Source organism: Macaca fascicularis, chromosome 8 (genome assembly GCF_037993035.2).
Source record: "Macaca fascicularis isolate 582-1 chromosome 8, T2T-MFA8v1.1".
Classification (NCBI taxonomy): Eukaryota; Metazoa; Chordata; class Mammalia; order Primates; family Cercopithecidae; genus Macaca; species Macaca fascicularis.
The window spans coordinates 67,590,588-67,609,693 of NC_088382.1; positions in this window are offsets into that span (position 1 = coordinate 67,590,588).

A 19,106-nucleotide genomic window follows, 5' to 3' on the forward strand; every position below is an offset into this window, starting at 1 on the left:
TTAAAAATTCATTTTTGTGAATATTTGCAAAGTGCCAGACATTTTCAATGTATAATTTAATTTAATTTTCACATTCATCTTTTGAAGTATCATCACTCCTATTTTAAAGATATGAAAACTGAAGTTCAGCTTCAGAGAGGTTATGTAACTTGCGTAAGATAGGATTCCAGCAAAGATCTAGAAACTCCAAGACCAATGCTGACTTACTTACAACATAAAATCAGCATTGAAATTGATTTTCTTTTCAGGTTTCAGGGTTGATTCAATTTTTGATTGAACACTAAATTCAGTTCTTGCAAATGCTTGTCTCACTTCTTTAATTTGGGTTGAAGGGTATGGCAGGAGATTCTGAAACTCTTTGAAGTGTATTTTTTAGATTATTTTTAAATTTACCAAAAAGTGACCTCATCATTTTACCCAAAGATTTAGAGGGTAATTTTGTCTGTCTTTGAAGTTTAGTAGTTGTTTTTAGGATGTGTATCAGAATGTATTGTTTTGGGTTGATTCTCTCCACATTCACTGTGGGTCTTTTAACATTTACATTTAAGTCTTTACAATTCAATATTCTGGCCCAGAATTTTTTTTTTTTTTTTTTTAAATAATGTTAAGCATCAGTTCAATCTATTGCTTGGTTTTTCTTCTTCAGAGACATTACTGTGTTAGACCTTTTTCTGTATTTATTTCTATATCATTTTATCTGTAATTTTAAAACTTTTCTTTCATGTTTTTGTTTTTATACCTCTGTTCAATGTCTCTCGGTACATTTTCAGTTGATTCTATTCCTCCTTAGTTATTTATAATTAGTGTTCATTTCTGATACAATTTTGTTCTTTTCCTCAACATTTTCCAGGCTTAACTGTCATCTTTTTTTATATACTGCTTTTGATGATACTTAACTCATGGTAGAGTGTTATGTTACAGTTTTCCTATGCTTTATATCTGAATTTTGGTCCTTTGTAAAAGTTTTGTGCTTTTGCCAGAGCATTAAGTTGTAGAAGAGGAAAAAGATATTTTTCTCTTTCCCTTCCTCATGGGTTCTCAGGCTGGGGCCCTGCCAGTTAGACTGACCAAAGACAGATTAACAAGAGAAAAAGAAGCAGAGGTACATTAACATGTGCCTGGTGCATATGCCTGAGAGCCTTCAGAGATACGTGTGCCTCAAAGGGTGGTTAGACCATGGGTTTATATAGCTTCTTCACAAAACAACAATGCATTCGGCTGGACTAGGTGGCTCATGCCTGTAATTCTGTTAATAACACTTTTGGAGGCCAAGGTGGAAGGATCACTTAAGGCCAGAAGTTCAAGACCCGCTTGGGCATTACAGCAAAACCTCATCTCTAAAACACATCAAAATTAAAATTAAAAAATATCTAGTTGTGGTGGTGCACACCTGTAATCCTAGCTACTTGGGAGACAGAGGTAGGAGAATTGCTTGAGGCCAAGAGTTTGCCTCAAGAGGTTGCAGTGAGCTACAAGCATACCACAGCACTCCAGTCTGAAAAACAGAGCAAGACCTATCTCTAAAAATAACTGAGTTTTAAGAATGACAAGCTGTGAGAATGTAAACACAGGGGAGAAACTACTAGAAGACAGGGCTAGTTAGTAAGTTTGTTGTATAGATTCCTCAGGTACTGTCTCCAGGTTGGTAAGTGTCTATAGTTGTCTTCAATAATTAATTTCTGTCTTCCTAGTACAGAGGGGAAGGAGGACATCTTTACAAAGTTATGTCTTGTTTTTAGGCAAATAGGGGGAGGGTGGAAAGCTTTTATTGCATCTTCTTCTTCTTCTTCATTGGCTTCAGCTAAAAATAATTCTTATGTCAAAGTGGCATATTTTGGAGTGGCATATTGTCCTACCCGTCAAGGTCCTTTTCCTTAGGAAGTGTGAATTTGGGTGACGTATGAGGTTTCTTAACTTAAAAGTACCACTTTTTATTGTTGGAGAGCTTCATTTCTTTAATATATAGTCTTTTTAGACAGATAGATTTTGTTGTTGTTGTGTCTTGCTGTGATAATGCTTTAACTTCAGTAGGATTCTTCATTTCCATTGACTGCTCCTTCTTTCCCTGCATGAATGAGTCTGAGAGTCATCTCACTCTTATGGGACATCCTTCCAATAATGCCCTTCTGGTCTGCACACCTCCAGGCCTCCTCCTTTCTACCAACCAAGTGGCAATTCTCTCTTCCCCAGGTCTCACACTGTAGTCACTACTTCCCTCTGGAGATGGGGAGCAGGGAGACCTGTCTTTTCTATGGGTAATTTCTACTTGGTTTGCCAGGACTCCTACCTCTGTCTGTTCTGCTCTGCTCTGTAAAGTCTCCACCAATTTTCTGCTTTTCACAGGCTCTTGAGCCAGCTGGACTGGTCTTGGCTGTTCACTTCCCCACTTTCATGTAAACTGACATATGAGATAGTCTCTGTGTCCTTGTTACACAGTTGGCATGGATTTATATCTTTTTGTGTTTTGGGCTTTTTGTACAGAGATTCAGAGTTTGAGGCAACACAATCGAACTGTTGATTCTAATTTTGTATGCTCTTATGTATTTTTGTGTTCAAAATCTGTCAACTTCTGAAAATATACATGAAAAAATTTCCCATTACTCTTGTAACGGGATTGTGCATTTATCGGGTTCCCTTGTATTTCCAAAGCTATCTGCATGGTGAATATTTTGTTGCTGATTATGACAACTCTCTTTTCTTTGGAGATGATAACATCTGTTGTTTTATGCCATTCGCTGTCACCTTTAACAGCTTTGGCTTTGCATTGCATTTATATGATGTTGCTATCACCATTTCATAAGATCACTTATGGTCTTCATTGCCCTGGTTGCTCTGACCACCGCTTCATTTCCAATGCTTCTTATTTTATGTTATATGTGCCTCGTGAACATCATAGAGCTGCACTTTGCTTCCAAACCAAATATGAGATTCTTTAATTTTGAAAGAATAATTCAGTCCATAAATATTATGCATATTTGGCACAATAATTTCTACACTTGCTTTTGTTTCTACCATAATATTTTTCCACTTTATTATCTTAGCCTTTGCTTCTTCAAATACATTTTTCCCCCATCTTTATTGCCACACATGGTCCAAATTATGTAAAATCTCTGCTACCTGATCTCCTCATTTTCACTCTTATCTTTCAATTCAGTTCACATACAGCAGCCAAAATAATATTTAAAAAATTCAAACCAAATTATATCACTCCCCTGCTAAAACATTTTAATTACTACCAGTTGCAATTAGAATAAGATGCACATTCCTATTGTGCAATGAGACATGATTTGTCTCATGTGGCTTTCCAATCTCTTTGTATTTTTCTTTTTTGCTATCACACTCTGATCCATCGACACTAGCATTTTTACTATTTCTTAAAAGTGCTAAACTTGTCTAGGACTTTGGAACATTGCCTTTACTCACTTTGGAAGATTTCCCCGCTAACTCTTCAAATGGCAAGCTCCTCTTAATCATTAAGATTTCAGGTTAGATGTCCCCTTCCTTGACAATGTTGAAAAACAACTGGCCCTCATAATTCTCTATAGCATGGAATGATTTATTTCCTCCAGAGCAGTAGGCAATAAACAAATAAATGAGATAATTACAAATTGTCAGGTTACAGCTGCTAAAACATAAGTTTTATGAAGCCAGGGGTCATGTTTGTCTTTTTTTGCATGGTCCATTGAAACCACAGAGCTCCTCCATCACTTTCTCACTTGGTACTCTTCCCTCTCCTTTCACTGTGGTATCAAGATCAAGTTCTTTATATGGCACATAACATCCTCCGTGATCTTTCCCTATTGACCTCTCTAGTCTCATCTTTTGAACTCACTGTCAATTTTTTAATGATCTAGGGATATCACCTCAATGTCGATTTCTCTCATGCTATACTATCTGCTTGAAGTGACCTCCTCCCCCTTCCCTTCTGCTTATCCTGTGTTGGCTAAATCCTATTTATGCTTCCACAATTAGCTTAGTACTTACCTCCTCTAGGGAGCTTTTCTTAACCCCAGTCCTTCCTGGCTGAACTAAGGACTCACTTTTGAGTTCTTTTAAGTCCACATAAGCATTCCCAATGTGCTTGGTGCATGATAGTAATATAATCTTATGTTCCCTCTTAGAAAACATATGGTGTGTGATAGAGAAGGGGTTTTATGTTAAAAGGTTTCTTTTATTTTGGATCAGTATGATCTTAAATAATTTATTACAAAGTTCATTGAATAAAATCTTTAATGTATACTACATGGCCACAAATATTGACTTTTCCCTTTTAATAAATTATCAGTTTTTAAAATATATTTCAAGTTAGTGAATAAAAATCATGCTTAGTCACTAATCTAAATATATAATATTGTGTGTGGTTTAAAAGTGAAATATATATTTTAGTGTAAAAATTTTTAACTGTATTCAAACCCTGATGCTGAAATTTTTATTTTGTTCTAAAAATAACTTTTGTGATTTGTTTTTAAATGAAAATCTCAAAGAGACTTTTTCAGGATACTTTTTGAAACAGTTCTCTTTTAATAGGGCACTGAAAATGTGAATAGTTCTTATTTAAAACAGATAAAAAGTCTAGTTTGGTATAGTTTTACAATGTTAACTTGCTAAAAATTATGAAAACATTTTTATGTGCTACAGAAAAAAGTTTGACAAGACAGATGCTTAAAACTCTAGTGAATATCAATTTGAATTACATTTTCAAATCTCCTTTTATATTTTTCTCCCTCACTAAATGTTATACATCAATTTCATTGTGTAAAAGGGGCATTTAAAAGAAAAATTCTCAAATTTCTGAAACCTCTGATTCTGTAAATTTACCAATTCCTAGTTACTTCAATTGTAGGTCAGAAGTGATGGGAAATTTTGTTTATGTTTGTTGAGTGTTGTATACGAGAATGATAACACAGTTATACTGTGGTAGGTGGAAAAATGATCCCCAGAGATGTCCTTGTCCTTCCTAATATCTGGAACTTGTGCTAGAGTAAAAGAGATTTTGCCGATGTGATTAAGTTAAGGATCTGGGTGTGGGGAGTGATCCTGGATTACGTAGATGAGTCCAATGTAATCACAGGAGGGCCAGAGTCAGACAAAGAGATGCAATGAGGAAAGCAGAGGCAGGAGGGCCAGAGTCAGACAAAGAGATGCAATGAGGAAAGCAGAGGCAGGAGTGATGTGAAGGGGCCATGAGCCAAAGAATGCAGGTGGCCTCTGGGATCTGGAAAAGGCAAGGAAACAGATTCTCCTGTAAAGACTCCAGAAGAAATGCAGTCTTGCTAACACCTTAGTATTAGGATTGATGACTTTCAGAACTGCAAAATATTTGTGTTGTCGGAAGCTGGTAAGTGTGTGGTAATTTGTTGCAGCAGCAACAGGAACCTAGTACATAGACAGTTTACGTTTAACTGTATAAAATGTCAAATAAGATGACAAAGAAGAATTTTAGCAAAAATGTAAAACATCTTTCTATATAGGAGGACTAGTATACAAAAATGGTGGGCGAGGAGACTCACAGACAAATTAATGAATGGCTCCCTATCTTACACTTGGTTGAGTGCCTGTGTCAAATCAAAGGGATGCAAGCCTCTAATATGCCATCCTAGTCTTCACAGAGGCTTCCACCTTGAAATTCCATGAGAGACATCTCCATTCTCAGATTATCTGCCATTGAGTTCCTAGGTTTCCTCTCCATGTGCCATATCATCTCCACTCTCCCTGTCTAAAATACATTTTAAAAGATTTATGGATTCTTCCCTTTTCTTTACTTCTCTTGGTTTCACTGTTCTCTGGGTAAATAGATATGTTTATGTGTTTATGTACTGGGGGAACAGGGATAGCTATGGAATCAGGACAAAGTTCCTCTCAAATAAGTATGCCTTTACTAATTTGTTCTTAACCTAAAGGTAGACTGAGCTAAGGAGACAGAGATCAGAGTCCAGGACAGCTGACATTCCTTGAATCTGCAGAGGAAGGCACTGGAAAACAGAGAGGTGCTAATTTAGGAGGAACTCCGCACATCTAAAGGGGGTTCTCATGAGTCCTTGACCAAGAGCTGGACTTGATATACGCAAGCTGAGCCTTCTTAAGGCTTTCCAGAGAATAGAAGCTACAGGGTTGAGAGTCAACCAGATGTATCAGCAATCAAGTAGTGTTGGAATCATTGGTGTGCCCAGATGGAAAGATGTTAAGACTTTAACATGGAATATCCAGAGAAGACATCACAAAGGCTGCATCTTAGGAGTAAGGACCATGACTGAAAACAAGGGCTACTCTGTACCTACCCCCAAAGCTTGAAACCAAACACCAATAAGCACAGAGTAGATAAAGTTTGGAGGTTTAGTTCTGCCAAGCAAAAATGGTTTAGGGTTTCCCACAGAACCAAACTAAAAACATATAAAATTAAGATTAAACAATTTAAAGGAAATCAGTGAAATTAGACAATAATTAAACTGGGTACTACTACAATTATTGGCTCTCCTTAGGAAAGAATTACGGAAACTAAAATATCTGAAATACATCCCCATCATGTTTTCAAAACAATAATAAATTAATAGACATACAAAGAAACAGAAAAACTTGGCCTATACTCAAGAAAAAAGCAATCAGTAGAAAATTAACCTGAGATTCTACCAGTGTTATATTTGGCAGAATAATGTCTTAAGCACTTATTATGTGTTCAAATGATTTTTAAATGTCCTCAAAAATTATAGTTTTAACATGTGAATAGAGAGAGAATTTAGCAAAGAAACTGAAACTCTAAGAAAGGAAATAAATATACTCTAGGACTAAAATTACAGTGGCAGTAAACAAAAAATTTTCTCGATCTTCAGGACAGATTGGAAGTAGCACAAGCTTGCTGTAGAAAGATCAATATAAATGAGGAAGTCTGAATAACAGGGAGAAAAAAAGACTGAAAAAAAGGAAAAGAATAGATCCTCATGGAAGTAAATGCCAGTATTAAATGACCTAGCACAAGTATAACTAGAGTCCCCAAAAAAGAGAGTGAGAAGTAGACAGAAAATATATTTGGCATATAATTACCAAAATGTTCTCAAAGTTGATGAAAATTGTCAACTTATAGATTCAAGTAGTTTAGTTAGTCCAAAATGGGATCAAAAATTTTACACTTAGGCACACAATAATCAAACAACTGAAAAAAGAAAAAAATAAGATTACTTGAAAGTAGTCAGATGATGAAGGTGATGATGCATTACATACAGAAAAACAAAAATAAAATTATAAATTATTTCTAATGAGAAACCATGGAAGACAGAAAATCATGGAACAATATGTAGAAAGTATTGAAAGAAAAAAAAAGGTCAGTCTAGAATTCTATATCCAATAAAAATATCCTACAAAATGTGGATAACATTTTTAAAAATTCAGATGAACAAAAGCTGAGAGAATTTGATCTCTTACAATGATCTATACTACACAATATGTAAAAGATTGTTAGACTTAAGGGAAATCAGAACTGATGAAAACTTAAATATACAAGGTTTCACAAAGAGCACTGGAAATGGAAAAAAAAAGGGTATATTAAAAGTTAACTTTTTCTTTGTAATTTTGTTATAATATCATTGTCATTTAAAACAAAGAGAGTATCATTTAAAGAGGGGTTACAATGCATGTAAAAGTTAAAGAAAAATGAGAACAATAGTACAAATGATAAAGAAATATGTAAAAATTGAACATTTTTTACAGTCTTTTGAGAAAAAAGAACTGCCATGAATAAAGAAGGATATTTCAAAATAATAAGAAGATCATTCTTCAAGAAGATAAAACAATCATCTACATATGCTACTAATAACAAAGATCCAAAATTCCTAAAGCAAAACTGACTAATGTAAGGAGAGAAACAGTGAAATCTACAAACAGTGATAAATATTTCAAAATCACTCTCTCAATAATTTATAGAACAAAAATAAAGATCTGGAGAACCTGAACAGCACTATCAAAACAGATTGATCTCATTGGCATTTATAAAATGTAACATCTGACAATTTCATAAGATCCATCCCTTTGAAATATGAGAAATGAAGGTTATATTCATACAATGAAATTCTACACGATAATTAAAAGCAATTAATGATACATACAATAACACAGGAGATTATCATAACCATTATTTTAGTGGTTATGAGAAAAGAAGCCAGTGCATATGTTTGTTAAATTTTAATGAACCATACATTTAAAATGGATGCATTTTATTCTACCTAAGTAATACCTCAATATTCATTTAAAATACATCTAACAATGAAGAAACACAGCTTAAGATTATGTGATGGTCAAAACCTACCTTAAACAGAGTGTTTAAAAAAAAAAAAAAACCGAATGATTGAATTAAGAGCACATCATGTACCTTTTATGAATATCTGTCCAAGTTGGCTTTTATGAATATCTGCCTAAGTTGACTGTATCCTCAGAGACACTGTTGAACAACACCTTTTCAAAGTTAAAAATATTTATATTTTTTATATATATTATTTTTATTGCTTGCTTTCTCAAAAATAGAAATATAAGCAAATATTTATATTGCTTGCTTTCTCAAAAATAGAAATATCATGATAGCCCTAACTCCCATAAATACTTCATAAACCTTAAGGAAATTGTCAACCACTATTTAGGAAAGCCTAACTTTTTCATATTTTTTATTATGTAGATCATGCTGTATCATAATAATCTTAAAATGTGCTGCTTTCCCCTAGTAGACTATGAACATAGTGATATTAGCTACTGCGTTTCATTAATCTTGTTATTTTAAGACCTTGCATAGAGACTGACACAAAAAGCAGTGCTGAAAAATATATTTGTTGAATAAATCCATCAATCAGAAAAAGAACAAAAAAACCTAAAAAACTATTTTGATCAAATTCATATGTTGGGTGTGAATTTTGTTTCTTCTAATATTTTTGGATATTGCAGCATTAATTCTTTATTTAAATAATAAATTGAATAATTTATTTATTTTTATTTTATTATTTTTATTTTTTTATTTTTTGAGACAAAGTCTTGCTCTATCACCTAGGCTGGAGTGCAGTGGCCCAATCTATGCTCCCTGCAAGCTCCCTCTCCAGGGTTCATGCCATTCTTCTGCCTCAACCTCCCGAATAGCTGGGACTACAGGTTCCCGCCACCACGCCCGGCTACTTTTTTTGTATTTTTAGTAGAGACGGGGTTTCACCATGTCAGCCAGGATGGTCTCGATCTCCTGACTTCGTGTTCCGCCCGCCTTGGCCTCCCAAAGTGCTGGGACTGCAGGCATGAGCCACCACGCCCGGCGAATAATTTAAATTTAAAAAAAAAAAAATGAGCAGAAAACAACATACCCTTTAAAAAGAAATTTTGGGAAAGAAAAACAAAATAGAAATGTTTTGAAAACAAATGGCTATTTGTAAGAAATGTCTGGGAGCTTTTAAGCATCAACCATCAACACATTGGTAGCAAGTAGCCACTGATGGAAAGATACTTGTAAAAGGAAATTGTTCTTATCGTTTTGTACCATTACAGATTTTATCCTGTGGTTTTTCTTTATAAGGAAACATTGGCAAAACTTGCAATAGAAAAATGAGAGATTATGTGGGAAACTAGGGAAAATATGTAGGAATTTTCAATTATTTTTTATTAACCAGAAGATTATTCCTATTCTCTGTAGCATATATTGATTTAAAAAACAATAATGCTAATCAGTATCCATCCTCCTTTCTGTACTGCCTATATTTTTGTTGGAAAAAGATGATTTTCAATCCTTCCCATACCTTCGAACACCATATGTATGAAATGAAAAGATTTTTGTCAGGCATATGTATCTATCACGGTCACAGAAATCACGGCATTTTTACTATAAAAGGAGAGATTAAAAAGCATATTCTGCCTCCTCCTCCAAATTTACATAGATTGAATCTAGAGATTAATTTGGCTTAAGAAATATTTGAGAATAACTGGTTTCATTTTACTTTTATGTGTTTAATGTGATTTATTTTTCCTAACAAGAAATTTTTTAAACTACATCTTAAAATAAGTGCATAGATTTTGAATGGCCTTTTTAGAGACTAGCTAAGAGAGATTTTGCAAAGCTCCCTTCTGTTTATGGATCTGATCTAAACGGAAATGGGACTGGCTTTCTCTTTGAATACCAGAAGGAGCCATTAGTCTCTCTGGGCCAGGAGAAAGAAAGCATTCTTGCTGTTCTTCCCTTCCTCTTTCAATTCCACTCCAAAAGCCAGATCCAGGAGTGAACACCATTTGACCAGCCATGGTGTGGGCCACATTGGTTCCCAAAGAGTGGAGGGGTACATTTCACCTCAAAGGTAACACCATTGCCCCTACTGGCAAAGCATAACAAAGCCAGAAGGTCCTCTGGAAGAAAAACTGTAGCTACTCATCAGCCAGCTGCTAACTAAGTTGGTCCTTTAAGTATGACGCTAATTCATTCACTGCTTTGCCATGCCTATTTCTTTACCTTTCTCTGACTAGATTGTATAATAATTTCCGTCTGTTGAAGTCCTTCTAATTCTTCAATGTCCAGCTCAATGAAAATTTACTGAAAATAATATTTAACACATTTATAAAGGATGTATAGCTTTGATCAAATAAATGCTTAGGTTGCAAACCAATATATGAAATATTAAAAAGAAAACCTATGGAGACCATTGTGTCTGATTTGGCTTTCCGTTTTCTGAAGTCTGTAAACAATCCATATTAATGTTCATTACCTAAGGAAAAAATCTTGCTAATTGCAGCCAGAGAGTTTTCTTTTATTTAGCAACACAAAGATAAAAGTAAACCAATGAAATCCTTGCCAGACACCATTAGTGTGAATTAATCTCCTGTACTCCTGTGACTCTCAATCGGCTTAGAGCAGTTCAAAAATTTAATTGTACAAATATTGATTGAGGACCTGTTAATTATAAAAGAACATGATATGGGCTAAGGATACACACATGAATAAGATATGAGTTCACTGATCAAGAAGTTTACAGAGAAAGAAACAACGAATACCCCCAAGGGGGTGCTGTAAATATTAACAAAAGTCAAGGAAATGGAGGAAGAAACTTACAAATCATGATCTATGGGGGTGGAAAGGCATCCTAAGCAGAAAGAAAGTATGGTCAGGGAGAATTGAGAAGCAGGGTGCTGGGAGGACAGAGAATATCTACTGTGACTATAACTCTTGTGCAAGTAAAAAGTGCCTGAAGAGTGAGTTAAAAATGTGTATTCAAAGGCTGCTTTTCTGGAAAGTCTGATCAGCAGGACTGGAATGGTGTCGAGGTCATGCATCTCAGGTGATTCTGATATTGGTGGCCTGTAGGCAACCCAGCAAGACATTGTGGCCCAAACACAGACAATAGGGACATGAAATGAAATTGAGACTGGAAATCTGCCGAGAATGAAATTGTGAAGGGATTTGAATGTCCTGGGAAGAAAAATTCTGTTGAAGACCATTGAAGATTTTAAGAAGGAAAACTGAGATTCAGGTTTGGAAATCTGACTTTGGTAACAATGAAGATGATGAATTGCAGAGTCTAAAGACTTAGGGACAAGTGCAGACCCTTCTGCAATAGAAAGAAGGTTAGCAACGGGTGACATCAATGAGGACAGAGCAGAGGGGTGAGACAGGCAGTGCCAACAGGACTTTGAGCAAATATGGTTTAGGGAACTCATGGGCTACATGCCTGAGTCAACAACTGGACCTGTTACTCCAATAACACATCCCTCAGGTGGGTTGGTTCAGTAGTCCCCATTCCCCTGATTCAAGCTGTACCTGCCCCTAATTATATCCTCACCTTTTCAAATTATAATACCTGGTTGTTTTCAGCAGATTTCTGTAAGCTTAATATATGTTATTTTATCACTTGAATGTATTCTGCTTAATCACTTACTGTCTGATTGAATTCTGCATTCCTTTCATATTATTATCTATCTATTATTCTATAAACATGATTATCATTTCATTAAAACTCAAATTCTTCTTTCATGGTTGCCTGGGTCTTCAGCTATAACACTAAGTGATAATAGTATTTTGTTTTAAGATTGGATACATTTTTGAGGAATAGACAGGGAGCAGAGATGGTTTAATGTTATCCTATTGATGAGAATATTGAGGTACAAAGAGGAGAAACAGCTTAACTAGAGTTAGCTCACTTTAGTAGTCAATAGAGCCCCTCTCAATTATCCTGGTATTTCATGCTCAAAGTCTCAACATTATACAATTTTGGCTCTTTTTGAAAAGAAGATTAGTGAATATTTGTATGTGGAGATTTAAAAAAATCTAAATAGCAATATGAATTGATCACAGAATACTCAAGATTATGAAAAAGCAACTTTAGGGAATTCTTGATGCTTACCAAGCAGGTTTATCAAAGAAGGAATTTCACTGTTAAGTTTAGTTCAATTTTAGCGGTGTTTCTTGCTTTGAAACAGACACACCTGCCATTTAGAAAGTAAAAGACATGGCCAATTTTCATTCCATTTTCTGTCTTTTAAATTCCTCAGGAAAAATAGCCAAAGTTATTCTACTCTGTCACATCAACAGCATTAGAACTTAGATTTATGGGATGATTTCATGCTTAGTGTATCTCAAAGTAGAACACAAAGTAATAAATTAAGTAGAAATTATACTTAATGTAGACCAAAGTAATCTTGGTTCTGCCAGAAAGAGCAATGAGCAAGAACATTTTCTTCTTTGAAGGATTTTACATTTTATAGAGCTCTAGTTATCTGCTCTTAATCTGATAAATTTATATCATTGTGGAAAGTTGAGACTCTTAATACTTAGTAACTTTTTGTTCATTCAAAGAGGTTATGTGGACCTGGCAACTTGTATCAATTTGCATGACGCATTGAGTAAATCCAGTATTTATTATTCTAATAAATATTTATTTCATGTTACATATAAATATTTATTTCTCTACAATTATATATGTATGAAAAAACCTTTAACGTGTATCAGTGGAATGAAGTAATTGTTGCATGATTTATTTGACTCACTATTACCTAACAGCAGCTGCTGAATTATCAAGATGCCACCCTGGCTGTATGTATGTGAAACACATGTAGGTAACCTTGAAACAAATGGGAATAGGTGCACTCTTAAGAGTTTCATAACTAAAGTAGGGGCAGGCAGTCAAGACAGGAAAGGATGTTCACAAACTGGCAAAGTTTTGTCACTGTTAAAAATGCAGAATAGACCTTGACATGGTCAGGGCAGTTATTAGATAGTTGTAGATATTCGTGTATTGATTTACAATTAGCCCAAGTCTACTAATTTTTGACCACCCAATCAAGGCCTCTCTGACACAATTATAGTCCACAGAGAACACTTTGCTGTGTCCTGAATGATTTCACAATTTTATATGACAATCCCATGAATTAGATATTACCATCAGCCCTTTTCATATGAGGAGTTCGAGGCCCGGAGAGATTAACAGATACACTTAAGAAACCACAGTTCATAAGCAATGGACTTAGACTAGAGCCTGGGCTTCTGACACCTGTGCTCCCTCCGAAGACCTTGTTTCTCGTGAATGCTCTTTAAATATTTTGACTTACCTAGTGATATAGTTTGGATGTTGTCCGCTTTAAATCTCATGTTAAGATATAATCCCCAATGTTGCTGGTGGGGTCTGGTGAGAGGTGTTTGGGCCATGGGGGAGGATCCCTCATGGCTTGATGCTGTCCTTACAATAGTGAGTGAGTTCTCGTGACATCTGGTTGTTTGAAAGTGTGTGGCATCTTCCTCCTCACTGTCTTGCTCCATCTCTCACCATGTGAGAGGCCTGTTCCTCCTTGGTTTTCTGCCATGATTGAAAGCTTCCTGAGGCCTCCCCAGAAGCTGAACAGATGCCAGCACCATTCTTCTTATACAGTCTGCAGAACTGTGAGCCAATTAAACCTCTTTTCTTTATGAATTATCCAGTCTCAGGTATTTCTTTTTCTTTTTTTTTTCTTTTCTTTTTTTTTTCTGAGACAGTCTTGCTCTATCACCCAGATTGAAGTGCAGTGGCATGATCTCGGCTCACTGCAACCTCTGCCTCCCAGGTTCAAGTGATTCTCATGCCTCAGCCTCCCGAGTAACTGGGGTTACAGGCGTGCACCACCACGCCTGGCTAATTTTTATATTTTTAATAGAGATGGGGTTTCACCATGTTGGCCAGGCTGATCTCAAACTCCTGGCCTCAGGTGATCTGCCTGCCTCAGCCTCCCAGGGTGCTGGGATTACAGGCATGAGCCATTGTGACTAGCCTCAGGTATTTCTTTACAGCAATGCAAGACTGACCTAACACACCTGGGTACCAAACAAATTCTTGGCTTCAAGAGGGATATTTTATAGTATGAAAATCTTCCAATCAATTTCCTACAAATGGAGGCTGAGACAGGGAATGAATCGGAGCTAAAACCACATAATAAAGCATGTAAATCCTTTAACGATGAGTAATTAAATGGTTTCTCCATGTATAATTTCAGAATTAGTTGCATGATACGTTTTAGCCAAACAGTTTAGCTGCAGACACAAAGCATCAATGAAGGGAATGAACATCATGGATGACTCAGAAAAATAATTCATTACAATCATCTTTCCATTTTTACTGACAATAGGTTATTCAATCAGCTTTTGTGGTCATTAATACTGACATAGTGACTGACAGTTCTTTATCATCTGTGGGACTTCCTGTTTTCAGAACATTTGCAGGACTTTCCCAATGCAGACAAGACAATGAAGATTCTCAATTTAATTTTTGTATAAAGTCTTCAAGCTACAGTTAGTTTAAGTAGCTTGTTCTGGATAATAAAGCTTCAAATTATGAAACATCCTTGAGAGAACCGAAATTGAAAAAAATTAACATTTCCTGTTCAAGAGAATTTGACTGATACTATCAGAAGCAGTTAGTTCTCCCAAGATTGATTCCAGGAGATATCTTTTCAATTATTGCCTATCAACTAGCCAGTGTAATTCGCATTCAGTTTTCAGCAAGTGAGTGTGAATTAGCCATAGATCCTCCACTTGTCTGATTACTTTGAGGCTTCAAGTCTTATTTTATCATTTGGTCAGGTAGTAGGGACCAGTTCATCTCTGTTATACATTGGCATTCTTGCAACTTGCTTTCTCAATTTCTTGTGTAACATTAAGGAGAATAGACCAGTGCCTATGAATATGGCTTTATATGCACGGTTAATTTTGATAGCACTTTGTTCTCATATTTCATTCCTGGAATTATTTGTAGTGAGTTAGAGAATACAGTGCCATGTTTTATCAATACATGACAGAGAAATAATTTTTTTCAAACTGAAAAGGACCATTTGACTAATAGGTCACAGAATGGCAATTACTATAGAAGTGCAGGTTATAATGCTGATAGAAAATCATTAATAATGGCATTTGATTTAAAACTGTTACTTTCTGAAACGTTTCCCTCTATTGGCTAGTTTTCTTCAGGCAGCAACAAACAAAAAAAATGTAGAGGGTGGAGGATCAACTAGGTCTAATTGCTTTAAAATTTTCCTGTCTGTACTTGAGGGTGAGACTGCCTTCTTTGGGCACATTGGGAAATTTTTTCCAGGCTTGTGAGGGACAAGGTTGAATGAGTGCAATTCCCAGAAAATAGGTGAGGTTTAGTGTGCTTTTTTAATATTTGAATGTCCTCCTATGAGGCACAGGCATTAATCATTTTTGAAGGAAACTGGTCCAAAGCACTTAATGAAAATGTTTTGCTTCTGACCAGCTCAGCCTTCGCACCACTGGCCAGATCATGGAATTTTAGTTGCAGAACAGATTCAACTCCAGATAAATTATATCCAGTAATAGATACGTTGTTAAACTAAAATTTAGGATGATTTCAACTCCAGATAACAACAACAACAACAAAAACCCACTCAACTTGCTTTAAAAATAACAAATATATCTACTTCACACAAATTTTGGAGCTAGTTATTGCCAGCCCCAGTTAGGGCAGAAAATCAAGAACATCAGTCTTTCAATGTTGACATCATCATGCTGGCTCCCCTCACAGGTTTATGTTTGCATGACAACATTCAGAAGCAAGAAATAGATATTCTCTCTCAAAAATCTTTCTATTAGTAAGGGAAACCTTTCCCAGAACCTTCTCAGTAGATTTATGCTTACACCGTGTTTGCCATAAATCACACACAAAACCAAAAGGTCAACCAAGGTTGGTTTTGAGCAAGCACGAGTCATGGTGTGAGGTCCTCCTCCCTGGAAAGATGGTATCAGAGGAGTAGGATGGATACCTGGACAAAGAAAGGAGTGAACAGTGATGTGTAGGTAACAAATCATATGTGGTAAAGCTATTGATATACCTGTATAATTTTTTTAATGTCAGTTACTCAAAAAAATCAACACATCTGTGGTTTCTATTTGTCCTTATTGTTGGGTCTTGAAATAATGCTTCAAAATTTTAACACATCGTCTCATATGTATATTGTCATGTAACTGGCCTTAATTGTGTAAACCACAAATGTGGGCATGCAAAAATCTAACACTGGTTTATAACATTATAACTTTGACACACTGTTTTAACTGGTCACAAAAAATTAATCTTTTTTTCCAGAGGTTTATGGGGAACTTTATTTTTATTATTTTTTTATTATACTTTAAGTTCTAGGGTACATGTGCACAAAACAAAGTGAAGGTTTGTTGCATATGTATATATGTGTGTGTTGGTGTGTTACCCCCATTAACTCATCCTTTATGTTAGGTATATCTCCTAATGCTATCCCTCTCCCCTCCGCCCACCCCATGACAGGCCCCAGTGTGTGATGTTCCCTTTCCTGTGCCCAAGTATTCTCATTGTTCAATTCCCACCTATGAGTGAGAACATGTGGTGTTTGCTTTTTGGTCCTTGCGATAGTTTGCTAAGAATGATGGTTTCCAGCTTCACCAATGTCCCTACAAAGGACATGAACTAATCCTTTTTTATGGCTGCATAGTATTCCATGGGGTACATGTGCCACATTTTCTTAATCTAGTCTATCTTTGATGGACATTTGGGTTGGTTCCAAGTCTTTGCTATTGTGAATAGTGCCACAATAAACATATGTGTGCATGTGTCTTTAGAGTAGCATGATTCATAATCCTTTGGGTATATACCCAGTAATGGGATCCCTGGGTCAAATGGTATTTCTAGTTCTAGATCCTTGAGGAAATGCCATACTGTCTTCCACAATGGTTGAACTAGTTTACAGTTGCACAAACAGTGTAAAAGTGTTCCTATTTCTCCACATCCTCTCCAGCATCTGTTATTTCCTGACTTTTTAATGATTGCCATTCTAACTGGTGTGAAATGGTATCTCATTGTGGTTTTGATTTGCATTTCTCTGATGGTGAGTGATGATGAGCATTTTTTCATGTGTCTGTTGGCTGCTTAAATGTCTTCTTTTGAGAAGTGTCTGTTCATATCCTTCACCCACTTTTTGATGGGGTTGTTTTTTTCTTGTTTGAGTTCTTTGTAGATTCTGGATATTAGCCCTTTGTCAGATGAGTGGATTGCAAAAATTTTCTCCCATTTTGTAGGTTGCCTGTTCACTCTGATGGTAGTTTCTTTTGCTGTGCAGCAGGTCTTTAGTTTAATTAGCTCCCATTTGTCATTTTTGGCTTTTGTTGCCATTGCTTTTGTTGTTTTAGAAATGAAGTCCTTGCCCATGCCTATGTCCTGAATGGTATTTTTTAGGTTTTCTTCTAGGGTTTTTATGGTTTTAGGTCTAACATTTAAATCTTTAATGCATCTTGAATTAACTTTTGTATAAGGTGTAAGGAAGGGATCCAGTTTCAGCTTTCTACATATGGCTAGCCAGTTTTCTCAGCACCATTTATTAAATAGGGGATCCTTTCCCCATTTCTTGTTTTTGTCAAAGATCAGATGGTTGTAGATGTGTGGTATTATTTCTGAGGGCTCTGTTCTGTTCCATTGGTCTATATCTCTGTTTTGGTACCAGTACCATGCTGTTTTGGTTACTGTAGCCTTGTAGTATAGTTTGAAGTCAGGTAGCGTGATGCCTCCAGCTTTGTTCTTTTGGCTTAGGATTGCCGTGGCAATGCGGGCTCTTTTTTGGTTCCATATGAACTTTAAAGTAGTTTTTTTCCAATTCTGTGAAGAAAGTCATTGGTAGCTTGATGGGGATGGCATTGAATCTATAAATTACCTTAGGCAGTATGGCCATTTTCACGATATTGATTCTTCCTATCCATGAGCATGGTATGTTCTGCCATTTGTTTGTGTCCTCTTCTATTTCACTTAGCAGTGGTTTGTAGTTCTCCTTGAAGTGGTCCTTCACATCCCTTGTAAGTTGTATTCCTAGGCATTTTTTTCTCTTTGTAGCAATTGTGAGTGGGAATTCACTCATGATTTGGCCCTCTGTTTGTCTATTATTGGTGTATAGGAATGCTTGTGATTTTTGCACATTCATTTTGTATCCTGAGACTTTGCTGAAGTTCTTTACCAGCTTAAGGAGGTTTTGGACTGAGATTATAGGGTTTTCTAAATATACAATCTTGTCATCTGCAAACAGAGACAATTGACTTCCTTTCTTTCTTTCTTTCTTTTTTTTTTTTTTCTTTTTGAGACAGAGTCTCACTCTGTCACCTAGGCTGGAGTGCAGTGGTGCGATCTTGGCTCACTGCAAGCTCTGCCTCCCGGGTTTATGCCATTCTCCTGCCTCAGCCTCTCAAGTAGCTGGGACTACAGGTGCCCACCACCACACCCAGCTAATTTTTTGTATTTTTAGTAGAGATGGGGTTTCACCGTGTTAGCCAAGATAGTCTCGATCTCCTGACCTCATGATTCACCCACCTCAGCCTCCCAAAGTGCTGGGATTGCAGGTGTGAGCCACTGTGCCTAGCCTGTCTTTCTATTTTAATACCCTTTATTTCTTTATCTTGCCTGATTGCCCTGGCCAGAACTTAGAATACTATGTCGAATAGGAGTGATAAGAGAGGAGATCTTTGTCTTGTGCCAGTTTTCAGAGGGAATGCTTCTAGCTTTTGCCCATTCTGTGTGATACTGGCTACGGGTTTGTCATAAATAGCTCTTACTATTTTGAGATATGTTCCATGAATACCTAGTTTATTAAGTATTTTTAGCATGAAGGTGTGT